The 11,977-nt window shown below is 45.1% G+C and overlaps 1 long non-coding RNA gene and 1 other non-coding gene across 2 annotated transcripts in view; both read right to left on the bottom strand.

Annotated features, from left to right (window-relative positions):
• Window positions 1–953: 953 nt before the first annotated feature.
• LOC118501046 overlaps window positions 954–11,977 on the bottom strand; it is a 76,623-nt gene continuing 65,599 nt past the window's right edge. The window contains exon 4 of the long non-coding RNA XR_004903612.1: window positions 954–1,534. This is a non-coding gene — a long non-coding RNA (uncharacterized LOC118501046). The remainder of the gene's footprint in view (window positions 1,535–11,977) is intronic.
• On the bottom strand, window positions 6,572–6,703 carry LOC114493697. Its single transcript, XR_003684306.1, has one exon. It is a non-coding gene; the product is annotated as a small nucleolar RNA SNORA51 (small nucleolar RNA).

Here is an 11,977-nt window from a genome sequence, read left to right on the forward strand (position 1 = left end):
TCCCCTACTGTGACTACATGATGTTCAATCTCTTTGTGTCCTTCAATATTTATTTATTTAGGTGTTCCTATGATGGGTGCATAAATGTTCACAAGGGTTATATCCTCCTGTTGGATCAATCCTTTTATCATTATGTAGTGTCCTTCTGTGTCTCTTACTGTATAGCCTTATTTTGAAGTCCATTTTGTGTGATATAAATATTGCTATCCCAGCTTTTTTATTGTTTCCACTGAATTAATTATCTTTTTCCCTCCCTTTACTTTCGTCTGTGTGTATCTTTCATTCTGAGGTCGGTCTCTTGTGTGAAGTGAGATACATACAATAATGTATCTTGTTTTTATGGGTCTTGTTTTCTTATCCATTCAGCTACCCTATGTCTTTGGATTGGAGGATTTAATCCACTTATATTTAAAGTGATTAGTGATAGGTACATATTTATTGGCATTTTATTCTTTATAACTATGTTCCTCTCTTTTTAAACATTTTTAAAAATAAATAAACATTATTTATTTTTTAGAGAGAGGGGAAAGGAGAAAGAGAGGGGGAGAAACATCAATGTGTGGTTGCCTCTTGCATGTCCCCCACTGGGGACCTGGCCCTCAACCCAGGCACACTCCCTGACTGGGGATGAAACCAGGGACCCTTTGGTTTACAGTCTAGCACTCAATTCACTGAGCCACACCAGACAGGGCTTCTTTTTTCCCCTTCTTCCTAAAGATGACCTTTTAACATACTGGTTTGGTAGTAACAAACTCACTTAACCTTTTCTTTTCTGGGATTTTTTTTTATTTCTCCTTCAATTCTAAATGATAGCCTTGCTAGGTAGGGTAGTTTTGGTTGTAGACCCTTGCTTTTCATCCCTTCTGGCTTGAAAAATTTCTGTTGGGAAATCAGTTGACAGGCTTATGCCACACCCCCCACCCCGGCCCCCATAGGTAAGTAACTACTTTTCTTGCTGCTTTTATAATTCTCTCTGTCTTTAACCTTTGGCATTTTAATTATAATATATCTTGGTGTGAGCCTCTTTAGGTTTATCTTGTTTGAGACTGGGCACTTCTTGGACCTGTGTGTCTTTTTCTTTTACCAGGTTAGTAAAGTTTTCTTCCATTATTTCTTCAAATAGGTTATCAATCCCTTGCTTTCTCTCTTTTGCTTCTCATACACCAATGATGTGGATGTTGTTGCACTTCAGGTTGTCTCAGAAGTGTCTTAGGCTAGCCTCAATTTTTAAAATTCTTCTTTGCTTTTGCTTCTGCTTCTCTGATTGGGCATTTTCTACTACTTTGTCAATTGCTGTTGATTCTCTGCTTTATCTAACCTGCTGTTGATTTCTTCTAGTATGTTCTTCATTTCAGATATTGTATTTTCATTTCTACCTGGCTCTCTTTATGGTTTCTATATCTTATTTTATGTTTTCTCTCACTTTGTTGAGATTCTCATTAAGTTCCTTGAGCATCCTTATAACCATTGTTTTAAATGCTGTATCTGGTGGATTGCTTGCCTCCCATATCATTTAGTTGTTTTTCTGAGATTTCTCCTTTTCTTTTACTTGGGGCGTGTTTCTTTGTCTCCCTATTTCGGCTCCTTCTCTGTATTTGTTTTTGTGTATTAGGTAGATCTTCTATGCCTTGGTACGGTGGCCTTAAATAGTAGGTGTCTATAGGACTCAGTGGTGCAGTCTCCTGATCACCTGAGCTGGGTGCTCCAGAAATGTACCTTCTGTGGGTTATTTGAGATCTCCTGTTGTAGTTGAGACTTGATTGCTGGTGGCCCTTAGCACAACTCTTTCAGTGACTGAGCTTAAAAGGCAGTTAACAGGTGAGTGCGGATCTCAGGGAGCCTTGGGACTTTTGCTGACCTGTCCCCAGGCTCGGTCCTGGTGGAAACCAGAGTCTTGGTGCACAACTAGGCCCCTCTCATGCACATCCAGGCCCAGTAGAGGCAGCCACAAACTGTGGATCACTTTGTAGCTCCGAACAGTAGCCCAGGGCTGGTCACAGGCAGCACCTGAGATCACCAGGCCTGGATTCCCTCCCAGGTTGTCCCAAAACCAACACACCCAGTGGTTTAGACCATTAAGATCATGAGACAATTAGCTCCACAGGCAGTATAGACAAAGGAAAATCTTGACAGACACCAAACCTTTTTCTGGAGTCTGCCCCTGCATACCACCTCATACATTGCATGAGGTCAATCCCAATATTTTAAGTACCTGCCCCACACCATACATGGTTATTACAGTGTTATTGACTATATTCCCTATACTGTGCTTTACATCCCTGTGACTATTTTGTAACTACCAATTTATACTTCTCAATCCTTTCCCCTTTTTCACTCAGCCTCTTAACCCCCTCCCATCTTGCAACCATCAGTCTACTCTCTGTATCTATGAGTCTGTTTCTATTGTTTGTTCATTTCTTTTGCTCGTTAGAGTCTATATGAGTGAAATCATATGGTATTTTTCCTTCTGTGTTTGTAAAGTCTATTAATTTCCAAGGATTTCTTTTTTAATGCATTTTTTAAATGAGTGTTCTTTTTTCATAAAGATTTCATTATTTATTTTCAGAGAGACGGGAAGGAAACGGGGAAGAGAGGGAAACATCAATGTGTGGTTGCCTTTCATGCACCCCCTACTGGGGACCTGGCTCGCAACCCAGGCATGTGCCCTGACTGGGAATTGAACTGCAACCCCTTGGTTTGCAGGCCTGCACTCAATCCACTGAGCTACACCAGCCAGGGCTAGATTTTTAAATAAATAAATGAATAAAGAAACATAATTGGCCCTTGATGATGCACCCCTGGCTTGCAGAGGCCTGGGGTACTGTACTTGTGTGAGGTACCCAGGTAGACTGGCATCTCTGTGGGCAGTGACTTTCCTTTTCTTGGTAGCCTGCAGCCTGCCCAAGCCTGGGTCTGTGCAGGTGGTGTGGTCTGCCTGGCTACATGATCGGCAGCCAATTCCTTGCCCATCTACCTGTGATGCAATAAGTCAAGGGGCCTGGTTCTGGCCTGTGTAGCTCAGTTGGTTGGAGCATCGCCCCATACACCGAAAGGTTGTGGGTTCAATTCCCAGTCAGGGCACATACCCAGGCAGCATGTTCGATCGATTCCCAGTCAGGGAGCCTATGAGAGGCAACTGATCTATGTTTTTCTATTACATCAATGTTTCCAAAGCAATGAAAAAAAAAAAAAAGTCCCCAGGTGAGGATTAAAAAAAGAAGTCAAGGGGCTTGCAAAGACCATCTGAGCTTTGGACCAGGCCCTCCATTGTTGGTATTATGGCCACTGACCCACCCCTGAATGTCAGGCTGGCTGGTGAGCACAGCAGGAACTAATCCTGAAGAAGCTCACAAACCTACACATGTATGATCTTGCACACTTTCTGCCCTTCAGCCTAGAGTATTCCTGCATCTAGACTACCACAGTCTCTCCGGGAGCCCCAGAGGGACTGAGCTGGAGTCACAGCAGAATCTGTAGACCAGGGATACAGTCCTGGCTCCAAAATATCTGCCATTCAATTTCTCAGTGTTCCTGTTCATTGATCATAGAGATGGGGCAACTCAATGAATGACCTGTTTTTCCTGGAAATCCCCTGCTTTGGCCACTGCTCCCCTGAAGGTCCAGGAAGATCAGAGAAGACTACAGAAGACTTTGGGGCCTCCACTGTGCCCCAGCCACCATCACACGCACACTCTCCTTCCCTAGCCACTGCTCACATGCCTGTCCCAGAAGAGGCCACATAGAAACTGCAGGGACAGCCTAGGAAATGGCCTGTCACACTCCAAGACCAAAAAGCCTTCTATCTCTTTCTCCAGTTGGTCTTTTCCTCTGGTCTTCCTCCAAAGATCCTAAGCCTGGGAGGCAGTATGGCCCACAAAAAGAGCAAGGGCTTGGTGACGGCACAGCTTCCCCACTTAAAAGCTGCATGACCTTCAGAAAATAAGTACCCCTTTCAGCCTCAGTTTTCTCATCTGTCAAAAGGGAACAAAAAATCCACCTTAGGAATTGCTATGAGGATTACATAATAAATGGTGGCTGTTAATTCCCAGGGCATGGTTGCTGAGCCACACTTCCCTCTGGTGCTCTGTGTGTAGGGTGACTACACATCCCAATTTGCCAAAGACAGACTCAGTTGATGCCTATTGTCCTGGCACATTTATTGTTCCTTTTCATTCTCAGAAGTGCCCACTTTGGACAACAAAATACATGGTCAGCCTATCTGTATCTCTCTCTATTCCCAACTCAAGTCCTGCCTGTGTAAGAGGCCATGTTTCAGTTTGTAGTTAGTATAATTTTTATACTTTTCTCTCTGAGCCTCAGGTTCTTATTTTTTTAATGGGCATAGCAATGCCTATCTTGAAGAACTGTTAGGAGAGTTACATGAGATAAGGTATGCAAAGCTCACATCTGGCATAGGCCTGGTGCCAAGTAAACATGAGTTCCCTTATATGGCCTTCTCTCCCAGGTTCCCATCATGCCAATTTCTCCCCAAGAGAGGAGCTCCAGAGTTCAATTTTCACCCTACCAAGAGTACAATTTTTATTTTTTTAAGATTTTGTTTATTCATTTCTAGACAGAGGGGAGGGAGAGAGAAAAAGAGAAACATTGATGTGTGAGAGAAACATCTCCATCGGTTGCCTCTCACACACCCCAACCAGGAACCTGGCCCCCAACTCAGGCATGTGCCCTGACCAGGAATTGAACTGGTGACAGGCTGGTGTCCAATCTACTGAGACACACCAGCTAGGACAAGAGTACAATTTTTAAAAGTTCCAAGGTGACGTGAGCTCCTAATCCATGATTTCTTTGGAGAACAAGAAATGATTTTCACCCCACCCTCAATGTGAACCCTTCAGACTTCATTTACTTTGCCCAAGCAAACGAAGGTACCTATGAACTCTACACCCTCTTCCAGGAATCCAGAGGCCCAAAAGGGAGTCTGAAGGGTCTCCAATCCCCAGGGACTTGCTATGTGGCCAGCAGGCCAAAGGTAACCACATACTCTCAGCAGATAAAGTCACCATGAGATTAGGTCATTGCAGCAAGGGGATGACGTTCTCAGATTACACCTCAATTATCAGCACCTCCTCCAAAGGCCCTAAAGCTCAAATGCACCATCTGCCTCTTGCCCTCACACTTTCCTACTCCCAACATTCCTTTGTTATGACAGCAGTTCTGGCCGGATCTTGACCCTTGCCTTGCCCTAGGTGGTACCAAACCTGCCTTGAATATTGTAGAATATTTGGTTCCATTAGGAAGGTCCCAGGGTAAACAACCTGTCAGTCACTAGGATCTGACTCCAGGGTTCTTTGTACAGAGGTAGATGCATGACATTTCAGATTTTTGTGCTTCCCTAGAAAATATGTATGAAGAAACTTCAGGAAGAAAGAGGTAATGGAGCAGCCACTAAACTGGGACTGAAAAACCAGGTATCTGGTCGTAGTGGTAGTGGTTAATGTGTGTTGTGTTGTGTGTGGTAGTAGTGGTATGTATTGTGTGTGGTGGTGGTTGTGTGGTGGTCATGTGCAGTGTGTACTCGTGGTGTGTATGTGATGATGGTGGTTGTGTGGTGGTGCTGGTGCTTAGTGTTCTATGTCATATGTGGTGGTGGTAGTGTGTGGCATGTGATGTATTGTGTCATATGTGGTGGTAGTATGTGGTGATGGTGTGTAGTGTGTGGCATGGTGTGTGTGTGGTGGTGGCATGTGTGGTGGTAGTGGCAGTGGTATGTGTGGTGATGGTATGTGGTAGTGGTAGTGGTGTATGGTAGCGATTGGCATATTGTATGTGGTGGTGGTGGTAATGGTGTATGGTAGAGAGTGGCATATTGTATGTGGTGGTGGTGGTGGTGATGGTGTATGGTAGTGCATGGCATGTTGTATATGATGCTGGTGCTATGTGTGGCATGTGGTGGTAGTGAGTGTGTGCTGGTGATGGTGATGTATGGTATGTGTTGATGGCGTGTGGTATGTAGTGCAAGGGTATTTCAGGAGGTAAATGCTAGTGAATTGGGGGGATCTAGTTCTGGGGCAGCAGCAACCTCTTTGGTAGCTGTAGGGCAGAAAGAGAAAGGGTGACCCCGATATTCCCATGTGTAAAATGGAATTAAATATCCTAGTTGAGTCTATTGTGATGCTGTTGAGTTAGAAGGGCAAAATAAGATCAAGAAAACTCTTTGCAGTACACAGAATGCATAACACATGTATATAACCTGAATATAATCTGGGGCTCCCTATGGCTCAGTACTGCACAGATCATGCTAAAGAAGCACATGCTGGTAAAGGAACCTAAAATGAACCCCAATCTTTTTTTTAAAGATTTTTAATTTTAAAAAATATTTTTTTTATTTATTTATTTTTAGAGGGGAAGGGAAAGAGAACAAGAAGGAGAGAAACATCAACGTGCGGTTGCCTCTCACGCACCCCGCACCGGGGACCCAGCCCTCAACCCAGGCATGTGCCTGGACTGGGAATTGAATCAGTGACCCCTTGCTTTGTAGGTCCACACTCAATCCACTGAGCCACACCAGCCAGGGTGATTTTTAAAAATTTATTTTAAGTAAAATTTTTTTCCATGTCCTCCCATTCACAATACAGACCAGGCAAAGGCCCTGGGCTGAGGTGCATATGGGGTGAGTTTACTCTGCCTCCTCCTTCTGCACAGGCAGTGTAAGAACACAGCCTGTGGTAAGCACCAGGAGGCCCAATTTTTATTTATTTTTAGAGAAAGGGAGAGAAACATCAATGTGTGGTTGCCTCTCATATGCCCCCGCCCCCATCAGGGGCCTGGCCTGCAACCCAGGCATGTGCTGTGACTGGAAATTGAACCAGTGACCCTTTGGTTTCCATGCCGGCACTCAATCCACTCAACCACACCAGCCAGGGCAGGAACCCGAATCTTTACTTGGGTCTCTTGAAGAACATCGAAGTGTGTCCAACTCACAATTCTCAGCGACATTCACTGAACATCTCTTTATCCCCATCCCCATTTTCTTGTACCTCTTACCAGCTCTGAGACTCTACAAGCCCATCCCAGCTGTAGCCCAACTCCTGGCCACCTACATGGCTCTTCTGCCACCCTCTGCATGCAGGCCTCTCTCAGCACTTTGAGTTAATGGAGTCTCTTCTTCTAGCTTTAATTTCTCTCTCCCTTTACCCATTACCTGATTTGCCACAGCAAAGAAGACTCTGGGACCAACCCCAAAGTAGGGCTCTTTTCCTCTTTCCTCCCATTTACTCAGTTGCATACCTCATTTGGCTTTTTCTAACTCTACACTGCAAAATGTCCAAGAACCATGAGGGCAGACTGAACAATCCTGAGAGAAAAAAATGGTAAGCAAAGCACAATATTTTTAGAGGGTGGCACTGGGGACTTAATCATCTTGCCAACACACACACAATTCTCATGAAGTTCCCCCTCCTCCACTGTCCACAAGGACTGGCCTTACATCATGCTGATTTTCTTTCACACTGTCACTCACTTCTGCACTCTCTCCCTCTCCACACCCACAGATGTGGCCAAGGCCTCAGCATAGCCTGGCCTCCTGGTTAAGCATCTGGCTTTCTCACTGACTCCAGCTTCTCAATTTTCCAACCTGTCCTGCAAATTTCACAGTTGACCTTTACCACACTCGGCAGGCACCATGCTTCCCTAGTCCATGGAGTCCAAGTTTGCACTTGGGCACCCACATCGAGCACGTGGCAGCATCTCTGCACTCTCCCTATCTGCTTCAGCTGCACTGGGCCTCCAGGAAGCACCCACCTGAGTTCTGACACCTCCAAAAGGCCACCCCAACTACCTCTCAATTCTGAACCACAGCACTTAAAGTTTGTACCATATAATCTCACTTCTCATTTTCTCTTTTGATTATTTTAAAACTTTGAGTCTTCTTCCCATAAGCCATAAGCTCTTTGAGATCAGGCACTTCAGAGGCATTGTAAGAAGCATGCAGAGGTCCTCAAAGCCATCTTCCTCTATTAGCTCATGACAAGAAAAACAGACCTGTGTCTACTCCAAGGACCTTGATGGAAATCTCCAGGTCTCCTTACCGAGTCATTTTTAAGAACTTCTGAATAACAGGGAAGAAGAAGCCCTTTTAAAAAGCATGTATTCAACTGCTTTTACAGTAGATAATTTATTCAGCTGGCTCAAAACTTAAAATGAAGTCAGTCAGTTCCCCTGCTGAGTGGGAAACAATGTCTGGTTTCTTATTTATTTTTCAATAGGTATTTGATGCATGTATAAGCCGAGGTGAACATATTCTCTTCTCCCTCATTTTTTTATTCACAGCTAGTATGCAATACTCATTTTCTGCATCTTACATTTTCTTTAACCAATGTATTTCAGACATCATCCAATACAAGCACCTGGGGAGCTTCCCCACACTTTGCCTTGTGACCTTGTAGAATTACAGTGTAGGAATCACCCTAATTTATTTAAGCAATCTCCAGCTGTTAAACAGTGAGGGTGTCTCCAGTCTTTTACTACCATTGACAATGCTGAAGTGAATAGCCTGGCTGAAATATGAGGTCCGTCTGGAGAAAGTTCAGCCATTGTCTAATGAGAATGCTTTGCATGACATCAATGTAATCTGAAAGCCAAGGAGAGGGGACTAGAATGTGCATGTGTGAACAATGATGACTTCACTGTACTAGTCACTGGGAATAGTAGACACTGTCGAGTAAGCATACGTACTGTGTGGCCATCACATTCAAAATGACCGAGCTAGTAGAGCAACAAATCTGCATCAAATTTTGTGTTAAGCTTGAACATTCCCCTGCAGAAACTATTTGGATGATTCAGAACACCGCAGCAATGGTCAACTGGTGATTGGCAGCTTCATAATGACAATGTGTCCTCTCATGCATCACGTCTTGTATAGAGTTTTTTTTGAGGAACATCAAATCCCCCAGGTGATTCAGCTCCCCTATAGCCCAGATTTGGTGCTCTGTGACTTCTGGCTTTTCCTAAAACTAAAATCACCTGAAAGGGAAGAGATTTCAAACCATTGATAAGATTCAGGAAAATACGACAGGGCAGCGGATAGTGACTGCAAGAACTGTGTGAGGTCCCAAGGTGCCTACTCTGAAGGGGACTGAGGCATCATCATCCTGTGTACGATGTTTCTTGTATCTTTTACCTTCTTCAATAAATGTCTCTATTTTTCATAGTTCATGGCTGGCTACATTCTGGATGGACCTCATATAATGTCATATATGTTGTGTCTCTCTGTGGGACAAATCCTAGAATTTCTAGGTAAGGTAATATGTGATTTTGAAAGATATTTTTAGATTGCTCTCCAAAGAGCAAAATGTGAAGGTGCACATTCTCCATACTCTTGCTATCTAATAGGTGAAACTTTCACGTCAGTGTAATTTGATTTGCACTGCTCTCCTTATCAATGTAGTTAGGTAGCTGTTTATGGGCAAGGGTGTGTATCGGTGTGTACTGTTTTTATCCTCTACTCACTTTTCTAATCAATGTATCAGAGTTCTTTATGTATTAGGGGATTAGATCTTTGTTCTATGAACTACAGATAATTTCCCCAGATAGTTTGTTTGTCTTTTGACCCTGCCTTTGGGCTATTGCTAGGCAAAATTACTTTTCTATAGCCAAATTTACCAGCCTTTGCTTTTATGGCTCCTAGGTTATGTGTGTCTTGCTCAGAAAGGAACAGGACTGACTGCCCTCCCCACCAGCTCCCTACACACCTTTTAAAATTTTGTCAGTATAAGAAGCTTGGAATGACTTACCAGGTTTAGTGAGGAAGGAACAGGGCAACTCTTCCCCTCCAGCAGATCCCAGTTTTAGGGGGACACAGAGTAAACTCACTATTGCAATACTGTGTTATAATAAATGAGAAGGGGCACATAGGCACCAGCCTGAGTTGGCCAGAGAAGGCTTTCCAAAGGAGGTGGCCTCTAGGCACATTGGAGGCATAAGCAGGAGTTAGCCAGATGAAGAATGACCTTCCAGTAAAAGCAGCAGCAAGTGCAAAGGCAAGAAGCAACAAGACTCTGTCAAGGTTGTCCAGTCTGGCAAAAGGACACAGAGCCCTGCAGGGGTGGTGTGTGGTAAGAGGTGGAGCTAGATAGGAAGGCAAGGTCCAGATAACAGAGGGCCAAGTGTGTCCTGCCCAGGAGTCGGGGCCTTACCCTGAGGCAGTGGCGAAGCGGCAGAGGGACACATCAGCCTATGGAGGAAGAACTAACAGTTCAGTGTGGAGGCTACGCCCTGGCTCAGAGGTTTCTTGTGATAGCAGCAGCCCTAGCAGCCTACAGGCTCCAGGGGCCAAACGAGAGTACAAATTTCAGACCTAAAAGTTCTGTCCTGTCAAACTTCCAGAATTCTACAAAAATCATCAGGGAAGCCCTGGCCCAGTGGCTCAGTTGGCTGGATCATCATCCCATACACCAGAAGGTTGCAGATTCAATCCCCAGTCAGGGCACATACCTGAGTTGTGGGTTTGATCCCCAGTCTCTCCAAAATCAAATAAAAATATCCTCAGGTGAGAATTAGAAAAAGACAATCATTAGGGAAGCTAGCGTCTTCTCTAAGAAAGATTTCTGCCTAATGACAACTTCGAGAGCTTTAACTCAGAAGGGAAGCCATGTTTATCACTCCCATCTCAGCGCCCCTCCAGCAGATAGGGCCAGGTTAATGCAACACAGGCTCTCAGCAGAGCTCAGAGAACTGGGCCCTTCAGCCCTAGCCAAAGACCCCCACGCAAAATGGGCAAAAGAGCTGCAGGATTGCCACAATGACGTGGCAGACCCCAAGCGATGGGGTCTCCAGCTGGCCCACATCCAAGGGAATATCTCTTTCCTTCCAGCTAACAAGGTTCAATCAGCTCCGAGTAGCTGGAGCTGTTTTCAGAGGTATCAGGGAAACTTACAAGTTTCTCTGCTCCTGTGACCTTTCATCAAAACAGGTATTTTGTAGCAGGACTCTCGGGTAACTGTCTTCCCCAAAGTGTCCAGCACAAAGGCCGTCCCACAATAAGCACTCAGTAAATAAATGGTAGCAGTTGCCGTTAAAACTGGGAAGCCGGCCCTGGCTGGTGTAGCTCAGTGGATTGAGCGTAGGCCTGCGAACCAAAGCATTGCCGGTTTGATTCCCAGTCAGGGCACATGCCTGGGTTGCAGGCCAGGTCCCCAGTATGGGGTGTGCTAGAGGCAACCACACATTGATGTTTCACTCCCTTTCTTCCTCCCTTCCCCATCTCCTAAAATAAATAAATAAAATCTTTAAAAACACACACAAAAATCTGGAAAGCCTCACCATTCATTAGCAGGGTGCCAAGGGAAAGGAAGGGCCATGTGGACAGGAAGGAGGGATGTTCATTTAAGTGCAACTTTGAGACCGTCTCTGGATTCCAATTACCCATGCCTTCCTCATACCCCGACCTCCAAACCAGTCAAAGAGGCTGGTTCTTAAAGCTGCCATTTTAGTTTTATCTCCTTCAGTGCTCTAAGGCAGTTTTATCCCAAAGGGTCACTTGATTAAGTCAAGCGATACAGAAGTAAAGGCTCTTAGAAGCTGCTAGAGGCTTTGATTCTAGCCAGCAGGCTTCCCGGTGCCCCCTTGAAAGCACCTCTACCCTCAGTGTCTAAAGGCATGCATGGGGTCCTACTCACCCCTGGCCGGGAAGGCAGGAGGGCAGGAAGCCAGCCCTAATCTCAGCTCCAAATAGGCAGACAAGCACCTTCCCAGTGCAGCCATCAAACAGCAATTAGGTCAAAGGCAGAATGCAGAGGGCTAAGCATGCGTGTAGGAGTCTGCTTTCCCACCCGTGTGCGCTGTGGGGGGAGGCAGGGAGGCAGACGCACTAAGGCCCCATCTCAGGTGCAGAAAAAGTGATGAGGACACCAAGAAGCAAGGAGCCTAAGATCCAGGGCAGGTTCCAACTCTGCTGGCTGCGTGCCTATCACTTGCACAAAGCACCATGTCTGTTCAGGGTTGGGATTTTATTTTTCCC

Source organism: Phyllostomus discolor, chromosome 1 (assembly GCF_004126475.2).
Source record: "Phyllostomus discolor isolate MPI-MPIP mPhyDis1 chromosome 1, mPhyDis1.pri.v3, whole genome shotgun sequence".
NCBI classification, from domain to species: domain Eukaryota; kingdom Metazoa; phylum Chordata; class Mammalia; order Chiroptera; family Phyllostomidae; genus Phyllostomus; species Phyllostomus discolor.